At 44.7% G+C, this 17,543-nt stretch overlaps 1 long non-coding RNA gene across 2 annotated transcripts; it reads right to left on the bottom strand.

Moving 5' to 3' along the window:
• Positions 1 to 619: 619 nt before the first annotated feature.
• Positions 620 to 3,267, bottom strand: LOC115494930 (uncharacterized). 2 transcript variants are annotated; one of them, XR_012055424.1, is made up of 3 exons: positions 3,168 to 3,267; positions 2,987 to 3,092; positions 620 to 2,824 (listed from the first exon to the last, which is right to left on the bottom strand). It is a non-coding gene; the product is annotated as an uncharacterized lncRNA (long non-coding RNA). The 2 variants fall into 2 exon arrangements; XR_005980148.2 differs by lacking the exon at positions 3,168 to 3,267 and having other exon boundaries at positions 2,987 to 3,157.
• Between the last annotated feature and the right edge of the window lie 14,276 nt (positions 3,268 to 17,543).

Genomic DNA, 17,543 nt, shown 5'->3' on the forward strand with positions numbered 1-17,543 from the left:
GTGGCCACTGGTGGCTGACCCTTGCCCAGGGCCCTGGCTTGCCAGCAGTTCATTCCCTGTGGCTTAGCAGTGGCCATTGGTGGCAGAACACAGTGTGATCTGTACCTGTGTCAGGTCTGGGGAGAGGGATTGAGCAATGCCATTGTCAGCAGCAGACATCTCTCTGGGGAGGCAGCACACTGAGTCCCTGCTAAATAGCACCAGATTGGGAAGTCACTTGGTGTGACCATCCCTCTCTGTCAGTGTACAAGTATACCCACATATTTATGTTCTTCGCAACCCTCAGACCACCCTTGAGAAATATCCATGCAAAAATAAAAATTGCCCATGACCCCTCTCGTTGACTTTTTGACCTCTCCCTTTCTCCACAATACCTGTCTGCTTCGGATTTGCCAGCTGACTGATGAGATTGGGTCTGATCTCTGCTCTGAGAGGACATTTGAAAATAATGGGATTTTCTGGAACTCAGAAATACAGACACATAATCTACATTTCCAGTGTGGAGTTGCATTTTTTGGTCTGCTTGGAACAAATGCCATCCTAGGGGTTTTTAACCTTACAAAAGTGCATTCATTACTAATGCAGGACAGAAGTGAGATAAAAAGCACACTGTGAAATCCAGTGATAGAAATTTTAATAATTTATTTTTTTTTCCTGGGATCTTTTCACTTGTTTCAGCTGGTTCAAAAACACTTGGAACATATCGACAAGGCTTACATGACTGAAAACAAATCTTTGCCAGCAGCAGAACCAGACTGACAGAAAGAGGACAAGAGTTTTTTCATGCCACAAAAATATTACTAAGCAATATGTAGTTTCATGTGTGTTTTCACTTTGCTCCTGCTGACTGAATTATGAAATAGTATTTACTAAAAAACATTATAGTTCACTTTTTAAGAGAATTAATATGATTAAAGGGTTGGTTGAGAACTGATGATTGAAATTCCAACTATGAAAATGCACTCAGTTTGCAGGGAAAATAAAAAGGCACTGAAATTTTTTTCAAATCCAAGCACCAGGTGCATTAATTACATTTCATTGCATGTTGGTTTATTACTGCGGTCACTTGTGCCTTATGATCAGCATTAACACCTGCGTTCTACGGATATCTTGGTATTTCACTAAACAAGATGAATATTGGCCAGATGGTGACTCCAGTAGGAAGCATTTCACATAGATTTCCCTGCTCTGCACAGTTGCCTGCAAAGGAATCCTGAATGTCATGCTACACCAAAGCAGACCCAAACAATACAGAGATCATTTTGAAATCAACTTCCTTGACAGCATATTCAAAAAGGATCAGATGATAGACAAATCAAGGCCTTGTAACACGGATCTTGCTAATCAATCTCTTGTGTGTAGCACCACGGCATCCTTTGTAGCAGCATTTCACCCCATGGGGTGACCCTGCCCTTAATAATTCCACAGAAAACTGGGTCAGCTCAGGCCTGACACACTTAGCACAGATGACTCAGTGAGTTTTTTTTGGTGTTCTGTTTTTTCTCCAGGTTGCACACATGACCTTTCTTCCATAGTACATGTTAATGTACAACAGGCATCCAGCCCCCGGCAGGTGCCATGAGGAGGAGTCAGGACAAGAACCCCACCACGCCTGGCACGCCTTGGCTTTTGACCAAGGTGGGGAGCACTTCAGGAGGGGTGGGAGGGACACACACCTCACTGTGCCTCTTACTGACACTGTCTGGCTCTTACCCAACACATCAGAAGTTACTTGCTGACTTGCACAAGAAATAAACAGATTTTCATGCTGGCATGTTATTACACTGTTGAAAATTTGGACAAACCTTCTAAACTTGCAATTAGCACTTACCTCAAACCAACTTCACCTAGAACACACAGCATCATTCCAGGGCACCACCCAGTGCTGTCTGTGAGCTTTGGTGCTGCTGCAGGATGTGTAGAAGGTTTTGTCTGTGTGAGCAAGACTTTTTATTGTGGACATCCATGTTTAAGCTTCTTTTTGTTGTCCTTCACTTGCAGATGTCATTTGAGGACTATGTGACCGTAGCAACTGAAGTGTCAATACAAGTTGTCATACAGCCAGAAGCATTGAGTTTTCATGGTCTCCATGGTCTTGTAGTACAATATTCTCCCCTCTGGGCATGCTAGGAGGGTGCATGGGTGCAGGGGGTGCAGCCAGTGCTTGCCAACTCCCTCCTCTGCCCGCTCTGCCAGGATCCAGCTGGGCTGCCAGCCAGTGCCAGAAGCCTTTCTTCTTCTGGGGGCTGACAGACACCTTTTCCCACCTTACAGCAGGTAAAGGTGGGATGCTCTGAGTGTTCTCCTTGCAGAGTGTAGTCTCTAGGCTGTTTCTTCTGTACCTCTGGGAGAGGCTAGGCAGACATGAAGGGACTAAGGGAAGAAAATGCAGCAGCATAGCTGGCAGACTGAGGCACAGAGAGGGCACATAGTGTTGGGAATGGGGACTGACCTGAGAGTAAAACACAGCAATACCCAAAGCTGGCTGTCTGAGGGCTGTCCTTGATGAAGTGGATAGAGGCACAGAAAAGCCCCCCCGGCATGAAGACAGTCAGTAGGTCAACACTCTGGTGTGTACAAAGGAAGGCAGAAAGTGACACAGAGGGCTGGCCAGCCGCTGAGCTCAGCACAGCACAGAGCACTCACCAACCTGGACGGGAGCTGAGCCCAACCAGCCCCGCACCAGCTGCAGGCAGCCAGCTCCTCACCCTGCTGCTGTGCAGGGATGACCCTAGAGCTGGAAGATGCTGTCCCTCTGACAGGTGAACTCCTTGGGCTGATGGCCTTGTTGTTCCTCACAGAGGCACGCAGCACTGGCTCCAACCTACAAAAACAAGAAGCCAAAAACGCACAAATTAACACCCCCACCTTTCCCCCAAGCATGCTTCCCTCAAGATGCGGTTTAAAGAAGACCAATATCTCACTCTCAAGAAGTGTAGGCAAATCCTATTACAAGTTGAGATTAACCATCAGTCAGATAACTCACCAGTGCAGAGATCAAATATAAAAGATGTATGTTCTGCGTCATCTGTTTAGCAACCTTAAATTAGCTCACACGGGCGGATGGTGATGGCCAAATGGCAGAACATGTGCTGCAAATGGAAATCAGAGTCAAAGCAGAATCCTGTGGGATACCCCCAGCAATTCTAAAGCAGCTATCTTATTACCTAAGCAATTTTCAGGGACAAGCAGAATTCAGACACAGCCGACAACGCTCTCTCATCCAACCTTGGTGAAACTACTTCATTATTATTTCAGTAGTGCCTGGAGAGCTCTATCTGCTGCTCCAGTTTCTCTGCAAAACCTTTCAACAACCCACAATAAAAGACATTCCTGTGAGGACAAGCTTAGAGTTTAATTTAAGACAACGAACAGCAAGTGAAAGTAACAAATAACCAGAGAGACTAGAAGGGAGAGGGTTGATGGAAATGGTGGAAAGCACTTGTCCCTGGAGTCCCTGTATGTGTACACACACATATTAGATACAGATTAATGTGTGCACAGATGTTTCAGAATCCACTTAACTTGAATATAAGGCATCCAGAAATAATTTATAAAAGAAATCACACATAGGTTGGAATGCTAGAGAATGGGAGAGACCTGCCTTGCTCTTTGCTGAGGATGCAATGTACACAGGTGGGTTTGACTTGGCTTTTTTCATACCATAAACAACTTTGGAGTCCATAGGCAGCAGTCACATACCTGATTGGACTCAATGATCTTAAAGGTCAACCTTTAAGACAATTCAATGATTGTATAATTGAAATATCTTTTGTTTCTCAGTGTACATAGTACACACATTTACCCTCACAGCCTTGGCCTGGGAAGCAGGAAAAATAAGAGGACTATGCAAAGTGGCCTTGATGTAAAGTCTAGGGGGGTTGTCTTGCAGCCATGTGCTCTTTGCTGCCTGGAATATGACTGCAATCGAGCTGGGAAGCAAATAAATACAGCAAAAATCACATCAAAGGGATTTGTTTGTTTGTGTATTGTTTAAATATTTCATGTTTCTTTCAAGTCTTGCTGAACAACTACTGCATGGCCTTACTTCTTGTAAAGCCCCCAACCACTTTCCAATCCAGCAAGCCCTTATCATGTGTGTGGGTGAGGAGGCACACCCTGGCAAACCCACAGGGAAATCAGCATATCTTGAACTTCTTCTGGGGGCTGTGGGCTTAGGCCAGTTTCTCCTTTTTCCTAGGGGAAACTAGGTGTGCTTAGTCCATCTTTCATCTTCCTACCACCTGGCATCACACTACAGTAGGAAACACATTGTTCAGGCACACCAAATGCAAAAAGGATTCTCTAAAAGGGAAAAACAATTTGCAGAGACACTGATGACAGCAGGATGCTTTGAACATTTCCAGGTTTGTGTTTGCTCAGGGCTCAGAGATTGTCAGAGGAGGCACAGTAACGCCATTGAAGTGCAAACAGTTATGAACGTGACTGTTGTAATCAAAACCCAGTACTTGCTTGGAAGTGGCATCTTAAGAAGCAAAGAAATATTTTTGAATAGGTCACTTCCAGAAAGATTAATAGAAATTCCTTTGTGTCAACAACAGCATGTGCATTTGTCTGGGATGAGGAGATTACTCCTTTTCCCCCAGCCCCTAGGAGCAGAATGTGCAGGAGTGTCTCCTGAAACCCTGACAATGTGCAATAAAAATTCACTTTGAAAAAAGAGCATCTCTGGTGATGTACACAGGCTTTTGACTTTGCTCTTTCCTTCAAACACCACTCGTGATGCTGAGCGCACAGTCTCTTGGCCTATTTGTTCCTGGCAAACAAAGACCAAATTCCCCTGGGTACAGCAATCCATTTTTAACACTCTGTAATTATTTAGAAAAATGTTTTGATAGGATAAGTGAAAAACTGGGGCAAAACAGGAGAAAGTTCTTGGAGCATTATGTAAAACAGGGACTTGGAGTCTCTTTATTTATGGCACTACCTCCAAAAAAAAAAAATCCACCTTTTCAGCTCTGGCATTTGAATCTATTTGCAATTCATTGAACAGCCTCTCATCAGTAAGTGCAGAAGGCACAAAACTCCCGAGAGTCTGCTCCAAAATGGTGAGGAAAGGGAGAACACAAGGACTTTGCTCCATGAGCATTGCTGGTGGGGCAGGTGCAGAAAACTGTCCCTTTCTGAGCTATTGTCTCATTCTGTCCTTCCAAAATCTATGGGACTTCATATGTTAATGTACCCTTTTTGGAAGCCCTCTGATGGAAGACATTGCAGCAGAAAATGTCAGTCCTTAGCAGGAGACTTAAGTGCTGTGAGTTATATGGCCCAAAGGCACACAGGCTTGACACAGGCAAGGAGCTGTGTCTCCTGCCATCCTCTGGCCAGCTGAGAATGTCAAGGATGAAGCCTAGAAGCTAAATGTCAATTCCATTTTCCTACAAGGGCATATTTTTCTTTAAGGAAAGCATGGGCAGAAAACCACTGAGATCAAGCCTGTGCACACACGGCTTGCTAACGTCAAAATGGGTCGCCCTCTCTTCCTTTTCTTCCTCCAGTGTTGGTGTTCAGCATCTGTGACAATGCTTTGTGCCTGTCTGTAGGGCTGAGCCACTGCGACTTGAAAGGTGACCAGAAGGTGTGGGGGGTGGGGGGCATTGTGCTGCAGAGAGAGGTGTGGGAAGGATGTAAAAAAAAAGAAAACCAAATAACAATGAAAATGTTATGGGCCTGTTGTCCTCAAAAGACCCCTTTTCTTTCAGGGAAACTGTAAAAGCGAAATAAAGGGGAAAAGCCCCAAACTCAGTATATGCACTGCCATCTCCTGGTGGACAGAGAGCCCCGTCCCGCCCTGCCCCTCTGACTGTCCTTGTGCTACAGCGTCTTCTGTTCTGGCTCCAAAGAGCAATGGCAGTGTCAGGAAAAGGCCCTGGATGCATTTTGCTAGTGTGCTGCATGCTAAAAGCAGAAGAGCATCCGGCTAGATGGGGTTTGCTGAAACCAAGGACAAAGGAGCTGGGTCGATCCCAGTGTTGGCCATCAACATTTGTGATACCTCTCTCACAGCTCCTCTGTGGCAGGAATAATGTATCAGCTAGAATTACAGACCTTTCAGTAAGCACTTCAGCCTCTAAAAATATTTTTTAATTTAGAAAAATCCTCAGGTGCAAAGCCACAGAAAAGGTTAAACAGAAAATTAAGTGAACCAAGAGGGAGAAATTGTGGTACCAGCAGATTGACATGCTACCACTGCCAGCAAAACAGCCAAAATTCTGTGGGTCCATGCTAAACAAAAAGGAGTCATCCTTTTTAACATTACTTTTCACGCAAGAGTAAAAAGATTTTATGGATACACAGAAAGCAGGAAATGCATTACAGGGCTGCAGGGCATATGACTGGGAGAAAACCCAGATTGCTCCACTACAGGGACAGCATCTCCCCTCATCTTCGCTTACGTTTCCCAGCCAACACTCCAGAAAAGCAGCTGAGATCAAAGCCATGGAGGGAGGATTTGACTTTGCCTCCAAGAAAGAGATTAAAGTATTTGAAAATAAAGTTCAGCTAGGACACCTGTGATTTGACACAGTTTTTTGCAAGAGGAGCTTCAGCCCCTTTCCCTGCCCTGCAGATGCAGGTTTCAGGCAGCACTCCCTGCCTGGCTCCTAAAAAATCACTCAGCAATTTTAAATATGTCACCACCAGGACCAGTCTCTCTTTTTAAAAGTAAACCTTTGAAAGGACACCTGTCCCCAGTGACACAGCATGGCGAAGAGGGCCTGTGGCCTGTGGAGCCATTTTAAAGCTTCCATGTTTGCGTGCATCTGGTGGAGCTGGTATTTCATACACCTGTCAGGAGCTGAAACCTACACACAGTGGCACTTGGAGAGGAAATATTGTGACAGATTTTATTTCTGAAATACGCTGAAGTGAGGCAGAGTCAGGTAACCGGGTGCAGAAGCTAAAGATCAGGGGAAAAAAACAGGCTTGCACGGAGGAAAAGCTCTTGTAGCACTTTTCCAGAATTGCCTTTTCTCTCTCTTTGCTGTTTTCAGTGTTTTCATTCTGCCTACTTCAGTCCCTAGATAAAAATATAGACAACCTTTTAAAAGAAAAGATAAATCCTTTCTTTAGTGAGATGTAGGTTACGGATATCTGCCTGGTTATAAAACCAAACTGAGATCTCTAGCTCAGGAAAATTCCAGTGCACAGAAAAGCAGATTTCTTTTTCTTGCTGACATAGATGGGGTGCATCTCCATTCCTAGACAGGACAGTAGCATTCCTCAGGATCCTCAGTATTTCAGCCCCTCCTTTTTGCATCAGCACCGGCACCATGTCAGACCAACAGAACCATGACAAGGTTTGTACGGGCGAGTGTCTCACACTGAGCTGTGCTAGAGAATGGATGGTGCCCAAAGAACTGAATGCATCAGCCCAAACAGCTGAAAGAAGAACCTTTCAGCTCTTTAAACCAAAATCTGTTGAGAGTCAAGTGATTCCACCACAGTTCTGGTCTGAATAATGTTATCCATTCCTTTTGCTTATTTTGCACAATTACAATTGCTTTTGTAAGCACGGACAGAGATTAAGATACCACAGATCTTAGGAGAACAAATGATGTATTGCTAATTTCTGAGCATTAGAGAGAGAGGTCACATCTGAATGATTAGGTTAATTCCTGAGACCCCTGCTCATATCATACAGCTACCTCAATTAATTTAGCTATAATGGAAGTACATATACTACAAACATAATAACTGTTGCAGTTCATCATGTAATTCATCTTACAGTTATTGGATTACTTGCCCTCCCTCAGAGATCTGGTTTATCCCCAGATAAACCTGCATCTCCAGAGTGGCAGGAGGGCCCTGCAGAGCCACTGTATCCCTTGCAGTGCAGACAGCCTCAGTCACTCTCCCTGCAATGACCCCCTTGCAACACCAAGCCCAGCCCTTGGCCCTCCAGCAATGCTGACCTTCCTTATCACTGCTTTCCCCTTCTCTCTCTCAAACATGCTCATATTTTCCCTAGGCAGCTTCTCCTGTTAAGGAAGAAAATGAGGAAAGCCCCCCACAATCATTGCCTGTGGGATTGTATGATATTTCAATCATACAATCATTGCCACATGGCTGATCCTTTGCCTGCCCCACAAAACCTTGATGCTGCTGCAATGGTCCCAGAGATATGCCAGGTGTCCAATCAGCCAGTTACAAGCCAAGACTCTTGCTTCATATTTGGCAGAGACTTCATTTGAGTGCTATTCTGTGCTGTACATAGATACCCACTTTTTTACTATAGACTTTTTTATCTAGAGATTACATATAGCCACTACAGCGTGCTGATGATTGCACTGTTTGTTGCCTGATCCTTCCCTAGCTCGAGCTGCAGATGGACCAGTTTTGTTTTGGTATAACAGAGAGTTCAGCCATGCCTGCAGCTCCTCATGGTGCCTGTTGAACCAGGCACATGGCACATGAACTTTCCACTCCAGAGGAATTTACTCTTTATTTTTATTTCAGGGCAGCTACCTCAAAGATAACTCAATCACTGCTCTGAACTCATAGACATTGCTACAATACTGCTGCTGAACAAAGGCAGGCTTTGATTTATGCAGTGGAGACAGAGTGGGTGGAAATGTCTCAGGATTCAACAGCCTGTCAGTTTTAAACCTTATCCTCAGTCCCCATAAATTACATTTGAATTAAAAGCCAGCTTGGAGCAGCAAAAAATAAAATGGGGTATTTCATATATGTGTGTGTCCCCACTCCAGCCATACAGTGCACTCATGTCTTTCAGAGGGATGCAGCATTTCCAGGCTTTCATGTGAGAACACAGTGTACTTCCATTTTGGGTTTCTAAGACAATATTTTTTGTGCTCCCATTTTGGGTTTCTGAGACAGAAACAGAAACCACTGCAGTTCCTGTTTTTGCAGGATGAATTTCCTTCAAGCCAACAGTTTGTTTAATTTACCAAAGCTTTAGCTGCTACACCTGCAAAGCACATCCTCATATGATTTTCCAACAAGCAGGAAAGAATCCAATAGGGAAATTAGTTTCCTTTTTCTCTCTTTCTTTTTTTGGTGCTTTTCAGTAATGATGCCAAAAATTTCTCTGCCCAAACAGTGAGTTTAGTATGTTTGGCTTTGGGATGTGAATATTTTTACACAGCTTCTATTCTGCTGTTATTTAGTAACAGTTTTTATAGTGTTATTTTCCTGCACTACTTGGAGACTTCAGACAGTTCACAAAGATTTTTGGCAACTTTTTGACTGGTCTATTCTTTACTGTGTGCATTTGTGCTTGAAAAACTGAGAACAAATCGGCCTGGAGGATAGAAAGCCTTTAGCACTCTTGGCTATAGAGAAAAGCTTGAAAATATGGGGTGATTTCATCTGAAATATTCAAAAGCTAGAAGGAAATGAAGACTCACATATATTGTATTTCACATTTTATCATTTGGAGTTGGGAATAGCTGAATTCATGAATTTTGCATATTTGGAAGTTCTCTTATTATAATCATAGCCTAAATCAAATGTAAGTAGCAATAATCAGATCTAGTTTGGAGAGATCATAGAAAGGAAAAAAAAAATTTATACTACCTGTAAATGTGCGAATGAAAGCTTTCCAAATGACCAGATGAGTGAGAGAGACAAAAGAGTGACGCAAAACACTTTTAAATTGGATCTGCAAATGGTTTGATCATATATTCCAGGCATGTCCTACCAAAGCAGCTACTATAAACCCTCGACACAAGAAATGTACAGCACAGGTCTGCACATCCACTGCTGAAAATCAGATATCTCTTTTGATAAATGCCTGCCTTTTTCTGGAGTAACATTCACTTCAAAGGCTAAACAAAAGAATTATTCAAAATAAAAACATCCTTAAATTTTCTGCAGCTCTGAGCTGTGTTTAGCTCTGCAGATGTAGGGTGTCTGCAATCATGCCATACACCTCAGGCTGTTGCTGTAAAACCTGAGCTTTCACCTCTGCACAACACTTCTCTAGTTTTGATTTATTTATTTTGAACATAAAATAGCCTGTCAGTTGAGAAAATTAAGTGTATTGGAACACTGCTTTCACAACATTAATAAAAAACTCTTCAAGGATCTATAGAGGATGTGTTTGGGATGTGCTTCTTTATAGGTTTTAACAGAATGGCTTTTATATATGCTAATTAATTCCATCACTATTTTAAGCTAAATGCTAAAAGAGTTGCATGCTCACAAATGCTACATCTTTCATCGTTATCTCAGACAAATATCATACTATTGTGGAGCTTCAGAAAACCCCATCAACAGACCAAAACAAAGAAAGAAAGAGACAGGTATAGATCTGAACATAATCACAGTTCAGGCTGAGAGCTGTGAGAATTGTGTCCCCCACTTGGTGATCCTACAGATCTCCCAGCAGCGCAGGGTGGCTCAACTCTAAGAAGAATTGTTGTCCTGCTATCCCAAACTGTTTTCTGGTTGCTCCAGGCTGTTAAATGACTGCTATGCCCATCACATCTTGTGCTCAGTGCCCCTCACTTCCCTGTTCTCTTCCCAGGGGCAGTAGGACATCACACTCACCTTTCCCCAGCAGCCCAGCAGTGGAGTGTCCATGGGGGGAGTGATGGGGAGCAGATTGACCCTGCAGGTGGAACTCCTTCCCTCTGTTGCTCATTTGTAAAATAACGGAGTACAGGATAGCAGCGCTGTACTCCCACAGGACATGTCCTGAGGAGAAATAAATTAATGGCCATATAGTGTTTGGGTACTGTGATGGGCACTTCAGCACCAAACTCCCCAGCCAGCCTGTGGCTGCTTTAATCCTGCACACCAGTGAAAACTTGTCTCTTCTGCATCTGTTTCCTGGCTCCTTCCTCTGAAGCTCAATCCCAGTTCCTTCCCCGAGCCTTTGTGTCCCCACTCCTTGTGCCTGCCCATGAGCTAGGTTATATGGAAATAACCTCAGCAGCACCTAATTCACTCCATTTATGGTGTGAAGAAAGTGCTGCTTTACAACACTAGTATTTTTTTGTTTAAAAACGACATTTCAGTTACTGCAAATGGGCAGTAAACTGATAACCATATTGTTTCTTCCATCTTAGTACTTATATCTGAAACGGCAGACAACATTCTTGTTCTGCATTTAGAGGTTTGATTTTTTAAATTATGTGTCTTGTGGTCAAATTGTTGTGCTTTTTTTCAGTAATTAGCTATAATAGCAACTCAAAATTCCACTTCCAAAAATAAGTTAATTATTGAATTTTCTATATTATGTTGCTAATTCAACTTTTTGTAAGAAGAAACTGCAACAGAGTTCTGGGAGCTTGATATTGCTGAAATAAAATGTGGATTTGATCCCACTCAGATTTTTCAGGTACTGGCAGGTGGCTGAACAGGTACTGGATTCCCATAATTGTACATCCAAAAATAAATAGTGAAACATTCAAAAGCTCAAAGTGAAACATTTTTCTTTAAAAATAAATGTGAAACATTAAGACCATTCTTGAAGTGAAATGGCAAGCCAAATTACATCATAGCCTTCAGCAGCAGGACAGAGGTGTATCATGCAACTGCTATTGGAAATATCACAGGAGATAAGCATCTCAGATCTCTAAAAAAAAAGAAGATGCTAACAAAATAAGAGAGGAATATATTCCTTTGCAAGGGTTTTAAAAAACAAAACAAAACAAACAACCCCAAACACACAAAATAAACAAGCATCAAACAAACATCAAGAAAAAGAAGAAGAAGAACAACAAAACAAAACAAAAACCACATGCCAAATACCCTGGCTTTCTTCTTACCTTGCTTTATAAAAAAAAAAGCATCTTCTAGATGATGCTGTATAAAATTTCCCAGTTCCACACTTCAAATCTGGCCCTGTGGTTCACCAGATAAAACCACAATCAAATCCCCAGGCTGATGCCCAGAAGATAAAGATCTTGTCCTTTTACCCACATTCAAGGCACCATGATACAGCCAGCATCCAAGGCCAGTGCCTGAGCACCTAAGGGCATGCTCAGAATCACCCTTCACCCATTTCAGTGATGTTGATAAGACCAGTTCTTTATCTTTTTTTTATTAGTCAAAGCTCATTCTGTTGTCATATCCATTTCCATAATGAGGAATTAATTTACCAGACTACTTTGCAATGTTAAGGACTACGGATGGATGTACTTTCCTGTTTCTTACTGCATCAGAGGATTCAGTGCCTGGGTTTAGCTCTGCTATCTTCCCTGCACATTAAATCCTTTTTAAGATGTCTCTTTTCCTTCCTCTGCAACTTTGACTTGCTTCCTTCTCCCAGCCCAGCAGATGCCTCTTGATCCTTGCAGGCATTTGTGAGCTCCCTGGTCCTTTCTTTCTCCTTTGCACAGCCCCAGGGGCTGCAGGCTTCCCACCAGAAGGGCACATTAATGAACTTTCCTCAATCTGACCTGAGGCACTCCCTAAGGCCTGTAAGTGTAGAAGATATTGCCAACAGCAGGAGACTGAAATGCCAGTTTGGCTTTGTTCGTCTCACTTCTGTCCTGGCATAAAGCAGGGCTCAGATCTGAGCTTTGCATTTCTTTTGGGTTTATGGATTTGTTTTTCAGTTTGTTGTTAGGTCTGAATTCTGACTCAGAGGCTGCAACAATTCTTTTTAAACCTCTGTGAAAGAGCTTCTCTGATTTTGGGAACAGCTGGGTTCAGTGGTTCATAGTGGAAATCCAGATGTAAATCATCCTTTTAATGCTATCTTACTGTGTGTTATCTATAGACCAGGTCTGCTACTCAGCCATGAAAGTGGAAGATAGTGTTGGTGCATCAAGGTAGTTTGGCTACCAGCTGCAGAAAAGAAAGGACCCCATGCCAACTGGTTTACTTGGGTGACTGCTTTCCATGATCTTTATCGCAGTCAGCACTGAAGTTTCCTCTGCTGTAGAATAAAAATCTCACCAAAATCACTTGCCAGGGGCTCTGCAGCCTTTCCAGTGGAGACAAGACATGCACACAGGGAGTGAAGGCAACACTGCACTCAAGAGTTCAGCTGGCCAAGACATGGCCTCAGGGGACAACTGGTGAGAGAAATATTTGACAGCCAAGCTAGCTTTTGGAACAGGAGACCGAAGAGCTCTTACTCCTTTGCCACGCAGGGGGGCTATGGGACTGGGAGGCTCTGGGTCTCCTGTTTCACTGCCAGCCATTGCTGTCCCACACGGTGGGTCTGCAGCCTCACCCTGACACCCTGCATCCTTCCCTCCCACAGCCAATCCTCGTACCACCTGGGTGGACAGTCTGGTTGTGGAGGGATATTCCCCATACTCAGTAAGTTCACAAAAAAAGTAGATGTTTTCCAAAATTTGATTAATTGTAGGTGAGGAGGGTTCATTCTTTTATTTTATATGAAAGATGTCTAAGCCTTAAGTTATACCCCTAATAAAAGATGCTTGCCTCTTTTATTGGTGGAGTTGACTCCAAGTCTTGGTCCTTCCAAATGCACAGAAGTTATTCTGAGAAACTGTAATGCTAAGCTTGTTTTAGGGCGGACCAGCTCCATCCCTTTTCACTGATGTCCTGGAGAAAACAATTCACTATTGTCCTGGCTTCAGAAAAAAACCTCTAAACCTTTCTTTGACAGACAGAAGTAATTTGAATATTGGGGTGTATATGGAAGCCAGCCCACTGGGACATGCTGCTCAAAGAGTGCTCTGAAGGGTGTGTTAAACCAAGAAGGGCACATTCTGACCTGACACAATTCAATGTCTTCAATGCAGGAGTGTCACCCTGAGCAGGTGTCCTAGTTTAGGGCAAATTTGGGGAAAACCTTCTGAAAGGAGCCCCCAGGAAACAAACCCCCACGGCCCCTCCCCACCCACCTGGTTCAGGAAAAAATTCCCTCTGAGAGAGAAGTGGAAAAGAACCTGTTTATTCAACAAACAAAGCACTCCCCAGCACCAAAACAATTAACAACACCAGATGACAACAAACTCTTTCACCACTCTGAAGAGATGAACAAATCCAGAAGGTCTTTCCTGGGAGTGGTCGCCCAGGTCTGGATGCTGGGGATTGCTCTCCAGCACTGGGGATGGCTGCTGCAGATCACCAAATGCAGGCTCCTGGTGTTCCTTGGTGTTTCCCAGATCCCAGTCCAGAGCAGGTTGGATGGTATTCAGGAAGAGGAAAGGAAAAGCAACAGTCCAGGGAAAGAATTGGACTGTTTAGCTAACCTAACTAGGAAGCAAAAGCAAAAGCAGAAGCAAGCAAAGCAAGCAAGCAGGCAAAGCAAGCAAGCCAAGCAAGCAAGCAAGCAAAGCAAAGCCAGCCAGCCAGCCCAAGCCTTTTCTAGACAGCAGACCATGGGGGGAGCTGAACCAGCTGATAACAAGGCAAAACAAACCTTCACTTTCAGAGTCAGTTCTGAAAGCACAGAACATAATATCAAACGCAAACAGAACACACGACTGGAGATACAAACACCATAACGTCACCCTAGGACAGCAGGTTAAGCGGGTGAAACATCAGTACCAAAATCCCTACTGATGAAGGAGGAGCTTTTAGAAGAGCTTGGTACCCAGGCAATTACGTTTGAGCATCGCAGGCTGAGGCTGCTGAGGCTGGCGGTGAAGCACATCGGAGGTGACCTGTGGAAGAGCACCGGGAGCTGAGGCGGCGGGGCCGAGCGGCGGCGGGGCCGAGCGGCGGCGGGGACCGGAGCCACCGTGGCGTTTCCACAGGGGCCGCCAGGGGGCAATAGGAGGCAGAGAACGAGAGAGCCTTGGGCTCTCTGGGGCTGGGCAGCTCTCGCCTCCGGGCACGGAAAGTCCTTTGACTTGTCCTAGAGAAAAAAACATTCCCTGTGATTTGCCTTGCTCAGCCTGCATGGGAATGCGGGAGGACTTTCCTTTCCAAGCCTTGGTAAAGATTTCTGTGGGTCCGGCAGTGAGCGGAGCGCGCAGGGCCCAGAGCCCCTCGGCCCCGCCGCTCGCCCGGGGAGCTCGGCGTCCCTAAACCCGGCCCGTCTGGGCAGCACGGGCTGTGGGCAGCACGGGCTGCAGCCAGCACAGCCAGGCTTCCGCTGGGTCTGCTTCTTTCTTTCTCTGTTTTGTTTTCTAATGGGTTTAATTCATTCCCAGGAAAAGCTGGTTGGATGGCTGATGTGGGGAGGGAGGCTGCGGAGGGAACCAGACTCAGCCTCAGGCACACGGGGCAGAGGTGTTTGGGCCTGTGGAGCTGTGAGGATTTTCCATGTCACCTCCTCACATCCCTGCATCCCCCACATCCTCACCCCCACATCCACACTGCCCTGCCCGAGCTCAGATCTTCCCTTCCCTGATGCAACACTTCTGCTGCAGAGGGGCTTTCCCCGCTGCTCAGCAGCAGGCACTGCCTCGGTGAGTGACTTGGGAGCAGAGATTCCATCACTTCTCACCATGGAATCCAACTGTGACCACAGCAATTGTCATCCTTCTTTTCTCTTTCCCTAGAAATCTAAAAGAAGTGAATAAACTAAGAGATTGGATTTTCTGGAGTACAGCTAAGCGGGCTATTCTATTTCCTATGCCTTTTCTATGAGGAGGGAGGAGGGGAACAAATAACTTACTCTTAAGTAAAATAATTGAGAAGCAACAGATGTGAATTTGTGAACTCATATTGAGATTTTCTTTGACTCATAGAGCGACTGGGATCTGGAGCCTCCCCCCTCGCTGGGGAGTGTCCTCACCCTCTCAATGATAAAATAATCTTGTTACCTAGTCTGTAAAGCTGAACTCATGTCAGTAAGACTCAGAGGATCCACCCAAGGATATTATCACAGCTGAACATCAGGATATTTTCACATATTCTGAAGCAGAGGAACGAGTTGCGTCCCATGCTTCATGACAGTCACATTTTTTGTTTCATTGCATTTTAATATCAGTATTCAAAAAACTAATATTTTTCTCCAACTCAAAGCAGCTCTTCCATTCTCCTCCATTTTTAATTTTCCTTTTGCTTAAAATAAAAAAAAAGAAAAAAAAAAAAAAGAAAAAAGAAAAAAGAGAGAGAGAGAAAAGTGTGAAGTATTTGGAAGCAACTTAGCCAAATTTATCTCCCAATTGGCAGCTAAATCAAAACAATCCATGAGCTGCAAAACCATTATCTAGACTTTTCAACCCCATATTGAAAGGTGTCAAACAAGAATGTTTGAAAATAGGAGATTCCTTGTTTGTGGCCAAAAAACATACACACACAAATTCTAGCACAGAGATGGAAAGAGTAGTTTAGCTTATATAGAAAACAGAGGAAAGTGGTCAGAAAGAGAATTACCTCTTTGTGTATGTGGTGGTATACAAGTGGAAAGGCCAAGCCATGCTCCCTTTCTATGGAATATTTACAGAGTTCCTTGGTGCACTGAGGCCTTGTGCTATGTTGCAGGGGGGAAAAAACACTAATTTTAACCAAGAACTTATGGGAAAAACATTACTGTTGCTATCGCGCTGGCGTGGTAGTGTGGAGGAAGGGATTTAGAAAGGCCTTGGGAATTGGAAACTGAGGAAAAGATACATTTAGGTATGAGGAAAAGATACATTTATGTATGCCCCATTGTTTTGGGACAGTTTCGCTTCAGCATCTTTATGTAAACCCCCTTCTCCCCACCCCTGAGCAGTTCCCATTGGACCTGACCCCTGGGGTGGTTCTGATGGGTCCATGCTGAACACTGTCTCTATTGTTTAGACCTTATCTCTTAATTTTGCTGTATAAAACTGTATCTGGGCAGTAGCCCAGGGTCTTTTGTCCCTGCAACCGTTCAGGCAATACAATCTTTCTGGACTGCACACAATTGACCTCTCTTCGTCTCTTTATCTCGACTCCTTGCGGCGACCGAGGCGCACCGCCGCTCGGACCGTGCTAACCCAGCCACTGCCTGGTAAGCCCAGTGCAGCGGGACCGCGGCAAACCCCGGTCCCCTGAGGGGACAGCTAGCCGGAGGGGTCCCGGGGGGCCGGGGAGGGACGGGGGACAGCCGCAAGTAACCCCCGAAAGCCGCACATTACCTCTTTCTTTCAAGTGCTGTTCAAACCCATTTGATATCACAACCCATCCTAAAGTTACTGTTTCTCCTTGCACTGAACTGGCTCCAGGAGGGGATCTGGGGATGGGAGTAGCCTGTCCCTCACCGTGATGGCCTCTGGCTCTGGTGCCACTTGCTGCGGTGCCAGGTCTGGATGGCCAAGCAAGTCCAGGGAAGTTCACATCTGGGCACAGTGGGATGCTCTCCTCCCTCCCTCCCTTCCTCCCTGCTCACTGTCCCTCATGCCATTGGGATTCTCCCTGCTGGCTTCACTAGCAGCTTGACTTGGGAGGGTAACATCCTGTCCAGGTGGGAGTTGCTGTTTAAAAGATCTGGTAAAAATAGTAAAAATGTCCTACAGAAGTCATTCCAGTTTTCAGGCGTTCCATTCTCACTCGAAGAATAGGCTTTTAGTGGCAGAGAGGATATCAAAGAACGATCATTACAGCCACAGTCAGTCTCTCTGCACTGAGGCCATTTGGGAGCCAAAGTAATTGTGTCTCTCAAAGATGAGCCTGTTACGTGTGAGTCCACTCAGGTCCTTCTGTGCTAGCAGAGC

This window comes from Taeniopygia guttata, chromosome 4, assembly GCF_048771995.1.
Source record: "Taeniopygia guttata chromosome 4, bTaeGut7.mat, whole genome shotgun sequence".
Classification (NCBI taxonomy): Eukaryota; Metazoa; Chordata; class Aves; order Passeriformes; family Estrildidae; genus Taeniopygia; species Taeniopygia guttata.